Here is a 23,338-nt window from a genome sequence, read left to right as displayed (position 1 = left end):
AACTGTAAGGAGATGTCCAATTGTCTATAGAGGGGCTTTGGGTGTCCACTCTACACTCCCCCTCGTTCACATTGATATGATTTTTTGTTCTGAATCTTTGATGTCTGATACCTGATCCCATAGACACCTCATGATCACACAGGTTGGTGTGCTTCTTCCATGTGGGCTTGGTTGATTCTCAAATAGATGGCCGCTTGTTTATCTTCAAGCCTTTAAGACCCCAGATGCTTTATCTTTTGATAGTTGGGCACCATCAGCTTTCTTCACCACATTTGCTTATGCACCCATTTTGTCTTCAGCAATCCTGTTGGGAAGGTGAGCATTATGGAATGCCAGGTTATTAGAACAAAGTGTTCTTGCATTGAGGGAGTACGTGAATAGAGACCCAATGTCCAACTGCTACCTTAATACTTAACATATAAATATATGTACATAGATCTATTTCCCTATCATTATGTATAAATATATTTACATATGTACGTGCCTGTATTTAGACCTCTATAAATGTCCTTTACTTCCTAGTTCTTTCCTCTACTTCCTTTTACTTTCCTCTAGTCCCACTAGCATGTTCAGCCCATAAATAGTCTCTGTCAACTGAGGCTTTGCAGAGCAGCTGCTTCAGAGATTTGGAAGTCTTTGGAGATAGAAAGTATAAAATTAGTTGTCTGTAACTTTTTACAATATAGTCTTTGTTGCCTCAGCATTTTCAGAACTCTTTTTGAGAACAATTAGAGAATTGTTTTTGAAAACACCAATATACACCCCTTCCTTTATGAAAAGAAGTCTGTGTGTGTCTGTGTGCGTGTACCTGTCTGTCCATGTCTCTGTCTCTCGCTTAGGTGCGCACATCACACGCACATGCACACAACATCTCTTTTCTGAAAATCCTGACTCCATTTTTCTCCCCAATGTCTACAAATTTGTCCCCAAGATAACCCCCACATCTGTTACTTATATCTTCACTTTTCCCCTGGCTGTTGGGATTCAATATCATTGCTTCAATAATCTCATCTATATGGACAGCAGATTGATTCTCCTGTTCGATATTTTCATTTCTAGCAAGTGCCATCATGAAGACTAGGAACATCTCCCATCAGCTACGGAGCTCTGAAACATTTGATCCTAGTCACAAAATATTAATGCTCCTTCTGGATCAATGTGAACTCTTTCCAGGAAGTAGTGTTAAAATATTTATATATAACTAAAGAAGATATATGAATGGTTAATAAATATATGAAAAGATTCTCAACTTTATTAGTCATTAGGGAAATACAAATTGAAACCACAATGAGGTACCAAGTCTACACAACAGCATGGCTAAGTGTTTGTGGGGACATAGAGAAACCAGACACACATTGTTTTACACATTGCTGTTAAGAAGGCAAAGCTCATTTTTAGTGTTCAAAAGTCTTGGTTGCATTTCTGGATCTTAACACATTTTATTTTTTCTGATATTAATTTAGCCACTCCAGTTCTCTTTTGGTTACTGTTCACAGATTACTGTATAACTTGCTCATGATTTCATTTTCAATGTATTCAACTTTTTGGATGAGCCTTAAAGATAGCAGATAGCTATATATTCTTTTCTTATCCAATCTGATGATCTTCTCTACAATAGGAGTGTTCAGTTATATTTAATGTAATGATTGATAGAGTTGGACCTACATGTGTATTTTGCTTCTATATCTCTCAAAACTCTGTGTTTCCTCCTTTTCTGTCCTCTTTTGGATAAAACATATTTTCTAGTTTATCATTTTAACTTCTTACTATTTTATATATATAATACATATGCATATATATGTCCAATAAGATATATGAATGTCCAATAATATATATGGATATATATGAATATATCCAATAAGATATATGATATATGAATACATATGAATATATGTCCAATAAGACATACGAATATGTCCAATACGATATATGATTATATGAGCACATATTTGTATATAGGTGTGTATATAAATACATGTTCTATAATTTTAAAAATATGGTTTCCTTTAGTCTTTAAGCATCTTTATAATTGCTACTGAAAGCTTTTGTCTTTTAAGTTCAAATCTGGGTCCCTCAGAGACAGTTTCTATTGACTGCTTTTTTCCTGTACTTGAGTTCCTCTTTCCAGTTTCTTTGCAGCAGATAGCTTTATTTTTTTCCTCTTGAAAACCTGACATTTTAAATAATATATGTAGAAATTATGGATTCTAATTATTACCCAGTGGATATGGCTAATATTTTTGTTTGGGCTTGGTGTTTATTTGTTTGTTTGTTTGTTTAGTGACTTGACTGGGCTAATTCTGTAGAATCTGCCTCCCCTAAATTCCATGACAGTTCATCTCTTATTGCTGTTTTTATTTTCAGTCCTAGCTTCTTAGAAGTTGGCCTGGTCAACACAGTTCAATGGTCAGTCAAGCTTGTCAGAGTAGACACCCTGATTCACCATCATTTCCACCTTTTGCCAGTGAGTCTGCATGCAGATAGGAGAGGACATTCCAAGTGCAGGCAGTGCACACATCTTCCCCATTATCTATTTTCTGGTAGCTTTCTTTCCTTTCCTCTGTTAGTCCACTAGACCTCACATGCATATAGGAATGAATAGTTACCTAGGGCCTTCTCTGGTTTCTTCTGAATGGTATAAAACCTTAACTATTTGCTTAGTCTCCCAGACCACCGGTGACATGAGGGTTATCAAGGACCACTATGGCAAAACACCGTATCACATGCTATGGGGAGGAACTAATCCCTAGAGAATGACATTGAGCTTGGTAAAAGTGGAGGATCTGTGTGGCAGTTAGATTTTATGTCAACCTATACCTGTGTGAAAGTGTAGGCGTCCACTATCAGTCAGGTCATAGCCTGATGATGCTTGGGTGTGTGACCTTTTTATAAGACAGATACAGGGAAATTTTCCTCCCCTTGCTCTTTGCCTTCCTCCTCACTGGGACTCTGGCTGCTTCCAGAGGAAGCCCATATGAACTGCTGACCTAGGGAGCTGTAGGGGCTCTGCCATGTTTGCACTGACTTTGGATGCACAAGATTGCTCCCTGCTTCCTGCATCACCTTTCTGCATCGTTGACCTGCAGCTACAGGACTCTGAAGAGGGTCCCAGCTGACATCACACCTATGGATTTGAGTTGGACTGGGTGGGGATACTTTCTTGATAGAAAACGACTGCTTGACATAAAGTTCTTGACCATGACCATAAACACCATGAATAAGTTGAATTGGCATAGTGGCTACAACATTAGGCTCAAATATAGTAATGCTTGTGAAATTGGAGCAGAAGTAGACAGTGTTTTATTCTATATTGTACATATGGAAGCTATGAATCAGAAACAGCAACACCTAATGACAGCAATGGCTACCTCATTCCCAAGTTCTTCCTGTTAAAGTTCTGACTCTCTGATGAAATGTGGCTTATTGAAACTATTAGCTAACTAGGAAGTTGGCCTTCCAGGTGGTTTGCCAACAAGATTGCTATTATCTCTAACAATTCCCCTGGGGACACACTTCACTCCGAATCAAACCATCTCCTCTACAAGCAGAATTTCTGATTTTCTCAGCTTATTCTACTAAAATAGAATTGTCCCATATAATATAGAGGGGCAGGATCTACTCCTATGGAAATATGAAAGACATTCCCTGGTCCAGGACTGTCTAGGATTATGGAAGCAAACATTATCTTATTTTAGAACTAGCATTAAGAAAAACAACCTTGCTTATTTATATAAACAGCAGCCCTGGTGGAATACATGTTCATGCATACAGGCGGGGCCGCTAGCCAAAAGGTCAGCAGTTCAGAACTACAAACTGCTCCTCAGAAGAAAGGCAAGGTTTCCTACTCCCACAAAGTTACACCCTTGGAAATTCACAGAGGCCATTCCACCCTGCCTGATAGGGTTGCTATAAGTTGGGATTGACTTGATGGTAGTAAGACATATATAAAAAAATTCCTCTATATCAGTTTTCTAAGAAATAAACATTCTTTAAGACATGACTTATTATGTTTCTATTTCTAAAATCATCCCGTGCTTGACACAGGACTGTGAAAAAGGGATGGACTGGCATACTAGCCGTGGCAATGGGCTGAAGCACACAGCAAGTATGAGGTTAGTAGGGGGCAGGCAGTTCTGTTGTATTATGTGTTGGCGCCCACTCCATGACAACCAACAACAGCAACAACAATCTCCACATTAATTTTTATTTTGTGGAGAATAATCCGGACTGGAATCCCAAGACCCTGCATTCTGGATCAAGCTTCTCTCGTGTAGACCACCCTGTGTACTATTTAGTTTTCTCTTCTCATTTTGAATGATGACAACAGCAAATAAAATAGAAAACCAAGATCTCCCTGCTCTACAGGTATTATCCAACTGCATGTAGAAATCGCTAAAGCACAGCACAATCAGCTAAAAACAATGTTCTGTCCTTTAATCCAATTTGATGCTCATTCCAATTGGCTGGAGCATGAATTCTAAGAAATCGCTAACTGTTCACAGCAGGTACTAAGGTGAACCCATGTTCTAGGGAAGACGATGTTTTATCTGACTAGCAGATGTTTTGCTCGCTGACATTTAGAAATAAGTCAAAGTTGTTCTTTGTTATTATGCATAATGTATCCCAAAGAATAAATGAAAATCCTTTTACTCCAATTCAGAATGCATCTTGCCTCTCTGAAGGCTATGATCCTTTACCGCTTAAGAGCTCAAGCATGGAAACACATAGAAGGAACGATATGGTGGAGTCTGTGTCTATGGGAACAAGCAGGGTGATGTTTAATGATTGGTAATGTTTAACAACTAGAGCAGACTTTCTCCAATTCAACCTGTTACACGAAGTGCCGAAACTGAAGAGTACAGTATTATAGTACTCGTCTCTGTCCCCGGGTACATGCTCTAGACTACCCAGATTTGTAAGATAGAATTGAGGTCATGATAGTGGCGGAGGAAACATTAAAGGAGTAGAGGAAAGTTGTATGTTTCATCAGTACTATCCTGTACCCTGACAGGCTCGTCTCTTCCTTGTGACCCTTCTGTAAAGAGATGTCCAATTGTCTACAGATGGGCTTTGGGTCTCCACTCCTCAGTCCCCCTCATTCACATCGATATGATTTTTTGTTCTGGGTCTTTGATGCCTGATACCTGATCCCATCGACACCTCATGATCATACAGGCTGGTGTGCTTCTTCTATGTGGACTTTGTTTCTTTTCAGCTAGATGGCTGCTTGTTTATCTTCAAGCCTTTAAGACCCTACACACTATATTTTTTGATAGTTGGGCACCATCAGCCTTCTTCACCATATTTGCGTATGCACCCATTTTGTCTTCAGCGATAATGTCGGGAAGGTGAACATCACAGAATGCCAGATTATTACATTGATGGAGTACTTGAGTCGAGGCCCAATGTCCATCTGCTATCTTAATAATTAACATATAAATATATGTACATTGATCTATTTCCCAATCATTATATATAAATGTGTTTTTCAAAGTCGCCCATCTGTGGTATATATTTTTATATGCCACTAGGAAGCTAAGTCCCTGAGGTGTGGAAACAGTTCCTGTGGATGTTGGAATTACCTTGCTAAAAATCCACTTGGCCATTGTTTCAAGCCATATCAACATCTGAGAATAATGATCAGAAGCTGAGTAGATCAAGAGGGACCATTTGGGAACCCTATGCTGACTACAACTCAAGAGACTTGATGTAACCCCTACATTCCAAAATCTGGTTGATCATTAAAGTCATTTGGGGATCTGTTGAAAATAAAGATCCCTGACTCCATCACCTAGAGATTCTGATTCACTTGGTTGTAAAAGAAGCCCAGTGATCTGTATTTTCACAAGCTCTCCAGGCCATTCCCGCCATCAGCCAAGTGTGGAGCCCTAGGATATTATCCATGGTGGCCACGTCATAAGGCTGATAAACGAGACCTCTGAGCCTGAGGCCCTCATGGAGTATGATGATTATGCATGGAAGAGAGTAGCATATCTCCTTCTTTGGTACAGAGAAGTTCCATGCGGTCTCCTCTCTGACTTCACCTTCTTTGTCTTTTCTTATGGTAGTTACAAAGTTGTAGTCTTATGTCAACTAAGTCCACATGGAAGAATCATACGAGCCTGTGTGATCTCAGAATTCTAAATAATAAAATCCAAATCTGAAAGAGGGAATTGTATCAGAGCTTAAATTATTAACACCTGGTTTTCAGTAGCCTGTGGATGACAGTGGAAGTCCAAAACCCATTTGCAGGTTCCATACATGGAGCAAACCACATTGACCATAGCCCAGGGATGTGAATAGCCTTGCTATCAGAGAGCATTGTCAAGTCAATTACGGCAGATTTAGTTAGGTTAAAATGTGACACGTTATCATTTCCTTTTGACCTATTTTAAAGTTGTTTTAGTTTTTAATAATTTTTGCTTTCTTTTAGATTGTGTTTTTTTCTGTTTTCTTTTGTAATTGCTGTTGTTTTATTTCTTTGCTTGCTTCCTGTTTGTATTTTGTATGATTTTCTGTGTGTGAAATCCAGGATAGGTAAATCTACAGAGGCAGTAACTGAATTAATAATTATCTAGGACCATGGGAGGGAAGCTTGGTGTGATAGTCAAGTTTTCTGTGCCAACATGGCTCCTGTAGAACCATGTGGTGGGATTTAACCTGTTAACAGGTCCCAGTTTGATTGGAAGGTGACCAGGATAAATGGATTTCCAAAGTCACCTCCTCGCTTTCTCCCTGGAGGTGGGCCGCAAACTCTCTCTGTGCTTTTACCTTCCTGTTGACAAGCCTGTGGAGCCACACTGAGACCTGTGAGAGCCCTAGAGATGCTTCCACCACCATTGGATCCACAAGACTTTACACCCACTGGCCTGTGATTTTCCTGTAGTTTGCATCATTGCATGTGCTGCATGAGTCTGAAGAGGGATTAATGGACTAGTATCAGACTTATAGGCTAATATTGGACTTATGGGCTTGATATGGACTGGGCTGGGACATTTTCTTAATACACAATTACTCTTCGAAATAAAGCTCTTGCTAAGATACATGAGTGTCCCTGGATTTGTTTCTCTAGTCAATCCAGTCTAACACAGTTGTGGAGAAATGAAGAGCTAACAATAATGAGTTTAAGAAGAACATATTCTGAAATTTATTGTGCTGATGATCACACAACTCATCATAATATGATTAAATTGTATATGTGAAGTACATGCCAATAAAACTATTAATAAAAATTTAATCAAGTTGCAGGTTTAAGTATGACATATTCTTCATGGGATACTGTGAGTTGGTCCAGGGAATTATTAAACCTACTGGGGCAGTGAGAGCCAGCAAGGGCTATTGCCTATTCAGCAGTCTGAAAGGTGTTCTTCTAATATGTATGCATTGACCTTCCTCTGCGTGGCTAGGGTCTAAGAATTGCTGTATGAACAGTTGTTCAGAAAGATGGTGCCTTTTCAATTTGTGAGCTCTGATCCAGCTATGGGTGGGTGAGGTTAGATGGATATTGTGCCATGTGGCTGGCTGGTGACAAGATCAGTTACATCGGAATGTGAAGACTGGATTTATTCCACATTTTGGGAATTAGGTTCAGGTCATGTAGATAGGATTTTCCCACTGTGCCCCTTACTTAGCAAGACTTGCCATTGTTTTCTAAGCTGGATAAATGCTCTTACCCCATCATCCAAAAACAATATTTGTTATCTTTTCTATTCTCTGATAGAGCATAGAAGAAACTACTGATATTTGATAGGAATTTCCATCCACTCAACAAATACCAGCCATTGGCCAGTTCTGCAGTCTTAAAACGAACACTTCCTACTAGTCTGAAAATGAGAACCAAGAGACAAGAAGAATGAATGGAGTGGCAGGGATTTATGTTCTTATTATCTGCAGGAATCTGGTTTTCCAGTGTGTGCTGAGGAAACACACAGACATGGGCCTCCAAGCAGAACTTTTCTGACATACCTCGAGGGCTTAAAGCAAACACAAGCTGGGACAGCACCCTGCTGCCAGGTCACATGGCATGGCAGTCATCTAGATGGAAGCTTTCTAGCCTGAAGCCCTACTAAGAGCTCAGGAACCTGGGATGCTTTTCTGATTACACAACTGGTCAGGCCATCAGGTCTTGCTTCGTGTCTGTTCCTGAGGCTGACTGGAGTTGCTTTTGAAGAACTTTATTCTCTAATACATGGCTTCTCTCTGTCAATCCTCCTGACAAAAGGGGTTTATGATGGGGCTCTCTGAATCTCTTAGAAGCTCAGAACAAGTCAACTGCATGCCTCGCTTCCCTGGGCCACAGTGGTGACTGTGCCTAGATTGAACCATTCTCTAAGGACAGGGACAGCTGTCGTATTCTAGAAAGAAGACAATTCTTGACATCTGAAAGTTTATATTCGGGTGGAGCTGAACATCTATGAATTTGAACTTGCCCTGTACCTCACACTGCTCATCTGTTCTATATGGGTAAAACCATTGCACTCAGGGTTTATATATCAGACTGTGTTTTGCCTCAACCAGCAACCATGTTACCATACTTCTAGTTTGCCTTGTATGCTACAGCAACAGTAATAAATAATAATTTTTTAAAAACAAAACCAAAATTATGTTCCCTGGATTCTCGTTCGGCAGAAGTTCATTTCAGTGCATTGTTTCCTCAAATCAAACACAGAAAATACGGCTTTGCTGAGGCAGTGATAAGGGCACGTCCTCAGGCAAGCCCAGTGGCAGCCACTGCTGGTCCTTCTGGAGCAGCAGCGCTGAGTGCGTGGCTTCAGGCATGGGTGGCAATGATGCCAGATGCCAGTCACCATGGCCGATGGATTTTCCATTAAAGTGGGGCCCTGCAGCCACTGGAAACTTGTTCGGGCCATCGTGCTTTTCACAGGGTAGCATCCCTGTGATTCTCTGACTCTTTCAGAGATATGGTGTGCTACCTAGGAGTCCTTCATAAATCCCTCCAGCCTTAAACTAGTTGAATTCATTTTATCTGCACTCAAGAAGCCTAGAAGATTGTAATCATTATGAAATTAAAGGGCTATTTAAAAATTTGTCTAAGGTTTAGACAAATGGTGGGAAGCTATGTTTAGTATATTATTGTCTTCTTTTTAAAGATTAGTAAGTTGTAGAAACACTGAAAAGGAAGGTTCATTATATAATGTTTAAAACAACTCCCTGGATGGACATTTGCATTCATTTTTATTTCTGCAACACCAAGTAACACTAAGTAACACACGATCCTAAAACTCCATGAAAATTTTCATTTGAGAGTCAACTAAGGCAGTTGCTCCAGTTTTGTCAAGATTTCCTCATTCATCTGGAAGCGAGACGGCTGTTGGACCATACAAGCTGGTTTTGGAAGGGTCAATGGGGCTTTCTTTCTCTTCCTATATTTCTCGTCTTCCAAGAGGCTACCCCAACACGTTTGTCTGGTCGTGGAAAAGCACACGAAAACAATAGAAAAACAGTGGCATTATTTAAGGGTACTCTTATTTGCTAGGATCCGGTCTTAGCTACCTAGTGCCACCATAACAAGAACTAGCCCATACGGATGCCGTCACAGAACAAGAGTGGGTTGTCTTACAATTTGGGAACCTAAGAACCCAAATCAGAGTGTCTGCACAGGGACATGCTGTCCACCTGCTCTAGGATGAGATAATTCCTCCTCTCCCTCAGATTCTGGCAGCCCTGGGCATCTGATGCCTTGTCTTGGGTTGTAGATGGATTCAAACAGGGTAACTTATTATAGTAAAACTTCAGGGTACATACAATAGTTCATGAAAGCAAACAGGCCCAACTTTGTGATGAGCATCAAGACATTATTGTTATTATTTTAAAGACATTTTGGTGTATCTTAATGTTTATTATGCATAGAAAGGTTCACTATAGACTGAGACAAACATTTTACTGACATGAGATATTAACTAGCTGTTCCAATTTGGTTACAAATGTGACTTAAGGGTAGACTGGAAGAGAACTCGTTTGTCATCTGTGGACTGCCTATAACACACAACCAGTACAAAACCACAAATATTGATTTACATATGTTGTTCTCTTGCTAGGTGCCAAGGAGTTGGAGAAAGAAATAGTTCCCAGTCCTGCATCATTCTCACAACCAGTGCTTGTTTGAGCCCAGGGTGCAGCTACCGGGTGTGGCAAGGGATGTCCTACAAGAATTTCACTGGGAAACTTTCCCCCATCCACACTTCATCCCTGCTCTGGCCTCTTCAGGTTTGTTTTTGTTCTGAAAACTCAAAGAACATTCCAGAGGGACATGATGTGAGTCCCTTGAGGATGGCAAATTGTCATTTTGATGTGGTACAAATAGAAAAGCAGAGAGAGAATGATTTGGGGATGAGTGAGGGAGGTGGAAACACCGCTCTCAGAAGTGCAGAGGCCTAGATAGAGGACAGCCTGAGAAACAGTAGCTTCCTGATGTGATACTGCTGTTTAACATAGGTCTCTGTGAATTTTAACAGTACATTTTAACTTACCTGTGTGTGAGTGGTACATGTGTTGCATGTACAAATCAAAGGCTCTCACACTATAGCCCACAGGTCAAACCTGACCAGTAGCCTGCTTTCTTTTGAACCTGAGGCATGAGATTGGCTTTTATATAGGAGTATTAATTTTGTTAACACCTAATTATGCAACAAGAGATGATATGTAACTGGCATGTAAAGCCTGAAATATTTACTGCTTGGTCTTTTACAGTGAAAGTTTGCTAGAGAACAGATTGAAGCTATAACTAATTGATCTTGAAGCTTCACTTTGGACCAATGCATAACATCCGATCTGACAACAAAATGTCTTAGTAAGACTTCTGCCCTTACAGAAGCGGCTGAGGTTCTAGAGAATATTCTGTAAAGAATTACAGTCTCAGAAACGCACAGAACCCGTGCTCCCCCTCCTGTAGGGTTGCCATGAGTAGCCATCGACTCTCTGGCAGTACAGTAAGCTTTCCAGCGTATTCTGGGCATGGACTGGACAGCAGTAAAGTTAATATTCAAAGGGAAAGTTCTTCAGAACAGCAGAGAATTACAGCATGAGCATTCCCACTTGCATGAGAATTACAGCAGATGACCTCTAAGGCCGGCCTAATATTAGGATTCAATGATCCTAAAGTAGCTGCCTAGGATTGCATGAGTAACAGGTGATCATTGGAAGAATTCAGTCCGCCCCAAAATAAAACCGTCTCCCTAGTGCAAAAGTAAGGAGCCCTTGAGGCCCAATGGTTAGGGTGCAGCAGCTAACTGAAAAGTTAGTCCTTTGAACCCACCAAGGTCTTTCCATCTGCTTCGGTACCGTCACACAGCTTAGGGGACTCTCTGGGACCGTCCATTTCCATCATAGAGGGCACCGTGACTTGTGGAAATGTTACAATTCAAAGTTAAACGGAAAACATATAAAGAATCAAGCCAAACTGTCTGAACACTGTGGGATGTATTCAATTCTACTATTAACATGGTAAACATCGAAAGGTGGGCCCTAGTCATATATACCTGCCATCATCAAACACAAGGAGAGAAGTTACCTTGCTCATTGTGTAGTTTGCCTCTTAAGGCATGTGTGTCTGCAGCTGGAGGTAGCTGAGCCGTCAGTAAACAAAAGTTTGCTTGTGTGCCTGAATTTCATGGGTCTCAAATGTTCCACAAGGGAACCGAGCACAGCAAAAGTATTTATACTCTAGGACCACTAATCAGAGTTTAATTAGCCTTATAATTAGAAGGGTAAACAGAAGTACAATCCCCAAATTGCTCATTGTTTGTTTGTTTGTTTTATATGCTGATGGGGCACTGTTTTATTTGTCTTTGCAACCCCCGTCCCCAGCACTTCACACAAAATTAACCATTAAAGTCTGTTCAATATTGAAAAAACTGCTCACTTTCTACAACATCCAAGTTTATCATATTTGCTGGATTACCATGTCCAAGAATATCAACCCCATTGAACTCTGTGTGTTTCACTGGAAGTGGAAAACACATGCCCAGTCACCCTACAATTGTTCCAGCATAACTCCCAATGCAGATAGAAGTACCTTTGCCATTTAAGTAGCTTTCCCATAAGTTTTATTTAACTTTGTCTCAAGAAAGTGGATTTAAATGTCATTCTCTGCCATTCACAAATGAAGAAACGGACATGCCGAAGAAGCAAGTGGTCAGCACAGGTCACTCCGCCTCAGGTAAGGTTTCTCTAATTATAAAACCCAGACCATCCTCTCCAGGATCCTGTTAGACCTAGACCAGACACCTTATCCTCACCACTATGTACGCATCTGGCTCCACCTTGCTTTCAACCACTTCTTTGATCCTAGCTCTGCCTCAGTTCCTATCAACTTCCCAGGAATCCAACCTGACAGCACCTTTGTCTCTCGCTCTCATTGCCCTAGCTTAGACAGACCCCTGGAAGCCATGTACCTTCAACTTGGCCGGCAAAGGAGTCAACGGTCTATAGAGCAATGATTTAACTCTGGGGAATGCAAGACAGTCGATGAATTCTCCACTCTTCCTCCTGCTGCTCTGGTGTCCCGAGGGACATTCCCATAGCCTATGAGAAACTGGTTTCACTGGACAAGAAACAGTACTAGCTCAATAAGGCACTTTTAGATTGCTTTTCCTCCCTTCTCTTTTTCATCACCTTTTGCCTTAACTGGGACTTCTCTCAGATGTTGTTCCCTAATAAAATAGCATATACAGACTTTACCTAGGGCTCTGTTTTCTGTCCCAGCCAAAATAATGCTGAATCAGAATACCTTGGAGTAGGGCAATTATATAACATACCTGACAGTCTGAGACACATGCCCCCTACATTGTGCTTGGTAAAATGGAAGGGCAGCAATAAAGAGAAAGGCGCTCAATGAGATGAACTGGTACCATTGCTACAACAATGGGCTCAAACATAAGGACAACTGGGAGGATAGTTCTGGGAATATGCCGTCCTGTTGTCTATAAGGTCGCTGTGTTCTTGAGTGGTACAAGATGTCAACACGCTCATTGCTCACCAAAAGAGTGAAAGTCTACAGAGAGGCACCCTGGAAGAGGTGCCCGGAGCTCTATTTTTGGACAATCAGCTATCAAAAACCTTGTGACCCCCAGTTCCACTCGGGGTCAGCTTAGTGGCCATTGGTAACTACCCCAATCTGAGAACCACCACATCTAAATGGGAACCCAGTACAAAGGACACAAAACACTGTGCTCTTGCCAGGCTGCTAAATGTCAGATGTGTGGACAAGGAGGAAGAGGAAACTCCCAACAGATCCTTTTATACCGTATGCACTCATGCGGGCTCCTGACACGGGACAATACCTGCTCCCAGGTAGGGAACCAACTCACCTGCCCATCTGGGCACCCAGTCAAGACTGGCACTGCTGCCTGACTTGTGATGCTGGGTAGACGAAACTCTGTCTCTCCTCTATTGCTCAGCTCACAGCCAGTCAGACATAATTTCTGGATACTATCCACAGTCATCTCCCCCTTCCCGCCACCCTCATCTTGTTTAAAACAAACCACCCGAACCCTAAAAAGCCCGATTACCATCCACTGTCTCTTTGTTGGGAAAATATCATCCTAAAGAAATAAATAAATAAAATAGAGCACTCCAGGCCTGAGGACGAGTGGGGGCAGAGGTCTCTGGGGCTTTGCAGGAGCTGTTTCCACCCTGGGCATCAGATCTTTGAAGCAGAATTAAAAGGGACACTGCCGAAAACATCTTTGGAGATGCTATAAATAGCAAACCGGCACATGGGGAACAAAAGAGACTCACAGCCAGAGCAATTAGTTCCCTTACTGAGCACGGTGACTATTCTGAGGCTGAGGACTGCATCCCAGCTGATCAGACTGTGGGGTGGGGGAGAGGAGACAAATCGACTTCCTGCCTGGGTTGAGAGAAAGGCTCATTTTCAAATGCACAAGCCCCCGTAGGCACTCACGGTCTCCGTTCCGGGGTGTACACAGGAGCCTGCAGAAGGAATATGGGGAGCCAGGAGGTCAAGGACTAAATATGTGAAATGAGCTTGAAAGACCGCATGGCCTCTAAGGATGCAAATCAAGGTCAGGGCAAGACTGAGGTCATCCCAGAGAAGGCCTGAGAGATGCTCCCGTCCCATGCTTCCCACGGAACCTGAGCAGCTGGGAACGTTTTCTTTGTCTCGATATCAACTCACGGTGCCCCCATGTGGACAGGGTAGACTTGCAGTCTAGGCCTGTCAAGGCTGTGGCCTTTAGAAAGTAGATCAACCTTGTCCTCCAAAGTGCCCATGAGGTTTGGCGAGTGGATCTGGAAGTATTTAGTTCATGTTTTGGTTTTTTGTGCATACCAATATACTCAGCACCATGGAGTCGATGCTGACTCACAGTGACCTTATTGGGCAGGATAGAATTGCTCCTGTGGGTTTCTGAGACAGTAACTCTACAGGAGTAGAAACTCCTGTCTGTTCCCCATGGAGTGGCGGATAGTTTTGAACTGGTGACTGTGCAGATCACAGCCCAATATATAGCCACTATACCACCGGGGCTCCTTTAGAAAAATTCCCTGTATACTATATACTAAGACATATACTATATACTAAGACAAACAGTTGACTGATATTAGATATGAACAGTACCTAACTGCTTCCCCATAAAGAGGAACACAAATCCAACTGCTTCCTGCCTATTTCCCTTGAGTAGTAGCACATTAAATCCTCACACACAAAACTTACGGTGAGAGCTGCTATTATGCTCATTTCACAGAGGCAGACTAAGTAATGTAACTTTTTGCTTTTTCTTCCTTTTCCTTCCCCCAATCCTGAACATAGGTGAGAGTCAAGTGATGAAGGAAATGATCCTGTACCAGAAAAGTCCCAGCATCCATAGAATCCAATTGGAAAGCATCACCCCCCCCACCCCCCCACCGGTAAAAGCTGAGGGTCAGAGAAGGGAACAGGACTTCCCAAGGTCCCCGGGGCTGGCTAACAGTGATAGTAGCCAAACAGTGTTCTGTCAGCACAATGCTTCCCAGAAGGAGAGGATCCTATGAAAAGTTGTTCTCCCTTTAACCACCACTGCAATGAGAATTTCGTTCTGTGCACATAGCATCTACTATACCAACTGGTGTCTATGTTGTTCCTACTTCCTAACCCATCTGTGAGGTCTTGGAGAGTAGAGGTTGGACCTGTTTCATCTTTGTGATCCCCCAGGTACCTAGCACCAAGACCAACATACTGCAGGAACACAGGGACAGTTTATTCGATGAATCCATATTTTGGAGAACAGCTGGATGAATGAATGAGTAAAATGAATATATGACCACCTTTGAATGTGTTATTAAAAATAACAACACCAACCCCTGGCTATGGGCAAAGAGACACCTGGTTGGTGGCGGTGCTCATATCAGCCAGGGGCAGAGCAGACTGGCAGCCCTTTGTTCATCCTAGCTTGATGCCTAGATCGTGGCCGGAGCTGTTTCATGACTAGGCCACATACAAAAGAAATGTATTCTTTTGTACTTCTTAAAAATAAAAATGTGGAAAAAGGAAAAAGAATAACAACACCATCTTTAATTTCAAGTCAGAATGAGAGGGAAAGCATTATTATTTCCATTTTATCAATGAAGGACCGCAGACATCACATAGGTAAGTTACTTTTCCAAGGACACCCAGCTAAGAAATGGATGAGTCAAGTTTTGGACTTAGATCTTCTGACTCTTAAAAATCAGTGTTGTTGTTGTCAGCATCAAGTTGATTCTGCCTCATGGTGACCTCATGTTTGCAGAGTAGAACTAAGCTATAGTTATGAACTTAAGAAACAGATTGTCAGACACCCAAAACCCACCTGTAGACAGTAAGATATTCCCTCACAGAGGGGTCACAAGGAAGGGATGAGTCAACCAGGAAGCAGTAGAGCACTGAGGAAACACACAATATTCCTCTGGTTCCTTGAGACTTCCTCACCACCGACTATCATGACCCCAATCCTGCCTATCAGTTCGGGCTAGACTGGAGCATGTGCAATGGTACAAATAAGAGCTCGTGCCACATGAAATCCACGTCAGATAAACCCCTCAGGAACAGAAATGGGAGTAGCGATACCAGGAGAGTAGAGGGAAGGTGGGGGGAGAAGGGGAGGAAGGGGGAACCGATCACAATAATCAATGCATAACCCGCCCCCCCTTCCTGGGAGACAAACAACAGAAATGTGGGTGAAAGGAGGCAGTGGGGAGGGGGCAGTTTAAAAAAAAGGAGATGGTGTAAGATGTGAAAACAATAAAAATTTATAATTTATCAAGGGGTCACAAGGGTGGGGGTCAGGGGAGGGAGGGGAAAAAAGAGGAGCTGATACAAAGGGATCAAGTAGAAAGTCAATCTTCAGAAAATGAGGATGTCAACATATGTACAAATATGCTTGATACAATTGATGTATGGATTGTTATAAGAGCTGCAAGAGCCCCCAATAAAATGATTTAAAAGGACGAAGAAAGAAACAGATGATCAGGTCTGACTTCCAAGAGGCCTCTAGAGGAGTTCAAATTGCCAAACATTTGGCTCATAATCAAGTGCTTAACCATTTGAGAAACCCTGGGGGAAAAAATACTATCATTGAGTTGATTGCAACTTGGGGTCCTGAGGGAATAAATCTTTACAGAAGCATATAGCCTTATCTTTTTCTCTCAAACCAGCTGGTGGATTTGAACCACTGATATTGCTTGTTAGCAATCTAATACTCAATAATGCTACCAGGGACTCCTTAAAATTCAAGAGCAGGTATTTAGCAAACATTTATCATACACCAGCACAGTTATAAACACTACATTTATTTATAAATAAGCTGAGTTACAAAGAGGCGATGTAACTCAAAGTAATCCCACATCCAAACCCAAAGAATCTACTTCCAGTCACTTAATAGATGAGGAAAGGAGAGAAAAGAAGATAATTTTTTAAGGTACACAATTTGAAGGTTAGCCATTTGCATATGTGTGTATAATAGGCACATATCTATATCTATCTTATGTATACTTAAACATCATTAAACTGGAGTGTATGTGAAAATCTATATTTAGTTTACCTTGTATACTCAAGTATAAGCCAACCCAAATATCAGCCGAGGCACCCAATTTTACCACAAAAGCTGCATTTAAAAATGTGCAGAAAAACTTGGCTTATACATTAGTATATACAGTAATTTACTTCCTTGGTAGAAAAAAGGAAAAAGTAATCTAACTGAAAGCAGAGCATATACTCAAAGAGTGGTTGCTTTATAGTCAGTAGGCCTGAGTTCAAATCCTGATCCCAGGACCATTTGCTTATCTCTCAGTTGATATCACTTGTAGCCTCTCATAGTCTAGCCTTGCATAGAAAGAAAAATGATTGTTTCACAAAGTTATTATAAGCACTCAATGAGATCGTCTATACATGAGCAATATTCCAGCTACTAGCTCAAAGAAATTAGTTCCCATTCTTTTTTTTTAATTGCAGAAAAAAGTCTTTTAAAAAATTCCAATAAATGTTCCTTTTCCATAATTTTTAAATTAATTGTTTTCTTGGGAGGCTCTTACAAATCTCATAACAGTCCATCATTCAATTGTATGAAGAACACTTGTACATATGTTGCCATCAACACTTCCAAGACAATTTTTTTCTACTTGAGCCCTTGATATCAGCTCTTTTTTCCCCTCCACTCCCACCTCCCCACCCTCTTGAATCCTTGATCAATTATGTAGTATTGTTATTTCAGGTCTTACACTGTCCTTTGTCTCCATTCACCAACCTTTCTGTTATTTGTCCCCCTGGGGGGAAGCTCTATATCCAACCATGTGATGAGTTCCCCCTTTTTGCCCCTCCCCACCCCCACCAGCCCCGTCTTCATGATAGCGCTACTCCCCACTACTGCTCCTGAGGGTTTGGGGGGAAAAGTCCTGCCCTTGTTCTTAACACTTATTTAGCACACTCTTCAGCCTCTGGGTAAAAGAATGTCCTAATATTTTTGGAAAGATTAATATTTGTACTACTTTTCAAGACCTACAAAGCAAAAAAATCCTCAATAAGTCAAAATGTGATCATATGAAAGATAGTCTTACATGTATAACCTAAATTCACTCTAAAGGCTGACTAACCCTTCCTGTGCTGGAAAAGCAATTACAGGTTCTTTGCAGCCTCTTCCTGTAATCTTTAATTATTCAAGGATTCCAACTCTATTCATCCATCTCAGATTCAGTTGATGTTCGCTCTTTGGGTGACTCTTGCAGTGGTGTGGGTGCCTATCAAACAGAAGCCTAAGGATTGGATTAAGGCTGGGTGGAATCAGAAGATTGTATTACATCTGAATACTTGTCTAAGAACTAGCTAAGCAGAGTCTAGAAAGCTGTTAACCTGCGGTCTCATGCTAGGGTCTAGACGCTTTTTTGATTTTGATGTTCACACCCATTACCCAACTATAACAGTAAACTCAGTTCTCAGCATATAAGACCGGGGAGACTGATTTAGTCATTTCTCTTTTTATTTTTTCCAGCTACTGAATACACTAAGTATAAGACATATGGGAAAATGAAGTGAAAATTTTGTCTTCAAGCAACCTACATTCTAATAGGAGAACTGAAGCAAAGGCATAAATAGTTGAACTACATAGAGGAGAGTTACAAAGGGCACATGAAAGAGAGATAAAACAGGACTTGGTTATCTTGCTGTCTCGTACTTGTTAAGGGCTCAACGTATGGTGGCTCTAATAGCTACTGAGCCTGTAAGATTATAACAAGAAAAGAATAATACTTCTGGATGTGGCAGAGCTGGAAATCAAGGAGAGATCCAAAGAAGAAGAAAGCTGATTCAATATCAGAGATGAGAGAATGGAATTCCAGTTATTGGCTCAGTGAGTATAAATCCACAGAGCTATAAAGACTAAAAGACATAGAGAATTGCCCACGTATCGAGATAAAGGACTCTTATGAGGGTCTGGAGAAAAGATGGAGAAGAGAAAATGATCAGAGCAGGTGCAGGATCAGAAGAATCCCTCACCACTACTTTACCGTGAGTTCTATGGGAAGACATTCAAATATCTGTATGTAATTTTGCTGGGTTACTAACCTCCTTCATTCATCCCACAGCCTTTCTGAGCATGCAATTGCATGCTGGACTATATTAAATATGAGGAGGGAAGGACAAGGTCCGGCCTGTTTTTAGCAGCCCAACGCAGAACCCTACCTCAGCAGGGCTCCCTTCAACTAGTCGAGAGCCAAGAAAAGGAACTAAGCCCAAATGTAAGCAAATAATCCTTAGAGTACTATAGTTTGCCCATTGTACCTCCCTTTGACCATGAAGTACTTTCATAAGCATATTATACTACTGTTTTACAGCAACATGTAAAATATTGACAGCATATTTATATACCTGGGGGCATGGGTGGGGGGAAAAAGGCCCCCAAATCCAAGATCATAGAATGCACCTGTTATTTAGATACAATATGGTGTATGGAACAACAACACTACTACTAAGGGCTAACACTTGTGTTTACTGGGTGACAAATATTAAGCCATATTATTCCATTTATATTCCTTAATAGTCCTAACAGTACGCACTACTGCCATTTCCATCAACATGAGCAGACTGAGACTTAGAATGTTCTATAATAGCTCACATGGCTAGCATGTAGTAAAACTTAGGCTCAAATTCAGACCTGGAATCTTAAGCATTAAGAAACATGAGGTCCTATTCCTGAACGTTGATGCTCTCTCCAGAGGTCTGGACAAAATGGGAGAACAAAAAACATAGGTGGTCCATTCTACCAGGGTGTCCTGGAGCACTGAAAATGGCTTCACAGGAGAACTGAGCTGAACTGTGAAAGGTTTAAAATGCTATTCAACCAGCAGGTGGGAAAACAGGGTTGGGAAGGTGCAGGAAGTAGCAACATGCAAAGACAGGGTGTAAAAAGGAAGATATGAATTGCAAGAGATGAGAGAAGCTGAATTACTAAGTATGAGGTATGAGAAGTAAATGTGGTGAGGTCAAAAGGCATCTGTATATCGTGCTAAATAATTTGGGTGTTCTCTTATAAGCACTATTGAAATAACTGGAGAGTAACAAGATAATCAATGCATTTTAGGTAAGCGGCAGCAGTGTGGTCACTCTGCAGGCTGACACCAGCTAGGAAGGACATTACTGCAACATTCCAGGTGTGGTTGATATGGCTATGCATTCATCAAACCTATTTCTTTTCCTCCTGGGGATATAGCTAGACTCTATTTTCTGGTCCATATGACTAAGTTAAATTCCGATGAAATGAAGGTAGGAGTGTGTGTTGGTTGAGTTTTATGTCAACTTGGCTGGGCCAGGATTCTCAGTGGTGTAGCAGTTCAGATGTAGCAATTCCCCATGATATAATCTAACACAATGTTAGATCTATAATGGAATCTGCTATGAGCAGCCATTCAGTTGTAAGAAGACTAGGGTGGGATGAAAGACACACACTCAGATCACAGCCCTGACATAATAAATTGAAAGGAAGTTTCCTTGGGAATAAAGACTGCTTCCAATACAAGTAGACATTGTGGAAAATCTTACTTGCTTTATACCTGCAACTGCCTCATTGGCCTCTGGTTCTGTGGACTTGAGCCAATGACATGCTATACTGCCTGAAGATCTGGGGAGTCATCAGCAGCCTGCCATCTGACCTACTCACATAGGATTCATTCACCTCTTCAGCCACAAGCCTGACCTGCTGACCTGGTATTAATTGTCCTCTGCAGCCACCGGTGTGTTTTCTTCCTGTAGATCTTGACTTTGTCATCCCCACAGCTATGCAAGTCAGGAGAAGCCTCCAGGCTAACATCTGAGCCACATATTTGGAGCCTGCCTGGATTTGGACTTGTCTGTCTCTAAAACTGTGTGACCCATTTTATTTATATAAATTTCTCTGTATGTATGCATGTATACATTTCACTTGTTTTACTTCTCTAGAGAACCCAGCCTAAGATAGAGAGAGAAGAGCATTAATTTCAGATCTGGTTTCTGAAAATTTTTCATGAGATTCTCATGCTCCAAGTTCCTTCTCTGCCTTCTGTATGTAGAGGAGAACAAGTTCCCAGATACTAGTGGGGACACACAATGGAAGGAAACTGTATTCCTGAATGGCCAGGTGGGACACAGTCCCCTTTGACTTGCATTGGCCAACAGCATGAGTCAGAAATGAGATTTTATTATGTAAAGTCAAAATAAACTGTGGTGTGACCTGTTGAAGGCAGGGATAGTGGGAACTGGAATCATGCAGGACATGGGAGTAGCAAATATGCAGAAGGTTGAAGAGACAGGACTTGTCCACAGACTGGATCCAGTTAATCTCTTTCTCTTTATGGCCTTCAGGAAGAACAAGCATTCCACAGACTCAGAGACCCACAAGAAAAGCATGATCAAGGTCCCCGCAAAATTCAAAACTGTACTTGAGCTCTACCTCTTCCTTAATTTCTACTTAACAGCTTCTTAGGAAATAATTGTCTGGCAAAATCTCACTTGGAAATGAAACCCCAGGCATAATATTAGTTCGACACGAATGCATTAATACTGCTTTGTACTTGAAAGCTGTAAGTGCAAATCTATTCCCATCATCGCAAGTTTGATTGAGATTCCCAAATACAGTCCTTCACACCGTATCATATTTTCAGTCCCAATACGATAGCCAGGGAGTGACTCTTCAAAGAAGGACTTGTCAGCTTCCTATTCTGGCAGACAGAACTAATCAGTCATGTCATCATTTCACTGAATACTTTCTTCCTGCTGATAGATTTAATCAGGAAGGAGTGAGAACTGTCTTCCAGGGGAAGAAAGGCAGACCAGAAGACCATCCCAACACTCAATGCACCATTTCCCTTGAGGATTTCAAAGCTACTTTCTACGGAAAATTATTATTAATACTTGCATACAGTGTAAGGGGTTCTATGCACAACTCTGGAGATACCTTATGGAATGAGCATTAAGCTGTAGAGACAAAAAATAGAGGCTCAAGCCTCAACCATACGATGTATATTCCTTTCTTCCTTCAAAAAGTGGTGTGTCCTGCAGGAATTGTTCCCAAACTGACCCCACCACATGGGGGTGAAATGCTAAGGGCATGCAACAGAGCAGCAAGGGGAGAAAGCAATGAAGTCCCCGGGGAAAATCAAATATAGACTTTGGGGCCAGGGCATGGCATTCCATCAGACTTGACATGAAAACACTCCTAAAGATCAACAGAGCTGGAATTATTTATAGGCCGTGTGTGTGTGTGTGTGTGTGTGTGTGTGTGTGTTTGAATTTTTGTTGTTGTTGCTGTTTGTTTGCTTTTTGTTTCTTTTGTTTTGGTTTTTTTTCTGTCTTACTTTTGTGCTTATTATTAGCTTTGCATGTCTACCTATATAAGATAGGCAGGATAAACAATCCAGAGGAGAAAACAACAGGACTGAAGTTTCTGGGGGACATGGAACAGGGGGAGGCAGGATGAAAGGAAGTGGGTGTTAACAAACCCAGAGACAAAGGAACAACCAGTGACCTAAAACCAATGGCGACAAGGGCATAGAATGCCTGGTGGGGCTTAATCAAGGGCAATGTCACCAAGAGGAATTACTGAACCCAAATGAAAGTTGAACATGATAGTGGGACAGGAGGAAAGTAAAAGGAAATAGAGGAAAGAACTAGGAGGCAAAGGACATTTATAGAAGTTTAAATACAGGCATGTATATATGTAAATATATTTAATATATAATGATAAGGAAATAGATCTATGTACATATATTTATATATTAAGTATTAAGGTAGCAGATGGACATTGGACCTCTACTCAAGTACTCCCTCAATGCAAGAACACTTTGTTCTAATAACCCAGCATTCTGTGCTGCTAACCTTCCCAACACAATCGCTGAAGACAAAATGGGTGCATAAGCAAATGTGGTGAAAAAAGCTGATGGTGCTTGGCTACCAAAAGATAAAGCATCTGGGGGTCTTAAAGGCTTGAAGATAAGGGATAGGAGGACTGGTAGGGACTGACCAAGGGCAAGGCAACTGCAAGGAACTACCGAAACCAGAATGAAGGCTGAACATGGTATTGGGACTGGAGGAAAGCATAAAGAATATACAGGAAAGAAGTAGGAGGCAAAAGGCATACATACAAGCCTAAATACAGACATGTACATATGTAAATATATTTAAGATCAAGGGGGGAACGAACCTAGGTGCAAATAATTACAGGTTTGGTAGTAGGGTAGCAGGGGGACATTGGGCCTCCTCATGCACACTCCCCCAATACAAGAGCTCCTTGCTCAGCTCAATGGTCATTTCATGATATCTACCTTCCCAACATGATCACTGAAGACAGATGTGTGCATAAGAAAATGTGGTGAAGAAAGC

At 41.4% G+C, this 23,338-nt stretch overlaps 1 protein-coding gene and 1 non-coding gene across 3 annotated transcripts in view; one reads left to right on the top strand and one right to left on the bottom strand.

The window, feature by feature from the left end:
• DAB1 (DAB adaptor protein 1) overlaps positions 1–23,338 on the bottom strand; it is a 1,456,966-nt gene that overhangs the window by 1,365,342 nt on the left and 68,286 nt on the right. The window lies entirely within an intron of this gene.
• Positions 15,317–15,458, top strand: LOC115870250. Its single transcript, XR_004046619.1, has one exon. It is a non-coding gene; the product is annotated as a small nucleolar RNA SNORA48 (small nucleolar RNA).

This window comes from Echinops telfairi, unplaced genomic scaffold, assembly GCF_000313985.2.
Source record: "Echinops telfairi isolate 266 unplaced genomic scaffold, ASM31398v2 ScPeMD7_443;HRSCAF=831, whole genome shotgun sequence".
In the NCBI taxonomy this organism is placed as follows: Eukaryota; Metazoa; Chordata; class Mammalia; order Afrosoricida; family Tenrecidae; genus Echinops; species Echinops telfairi.
Note: the sequence above shows the minus strand (reverse complement) of the source record. Positions and strands in the feature narration are given on the sequence as shown.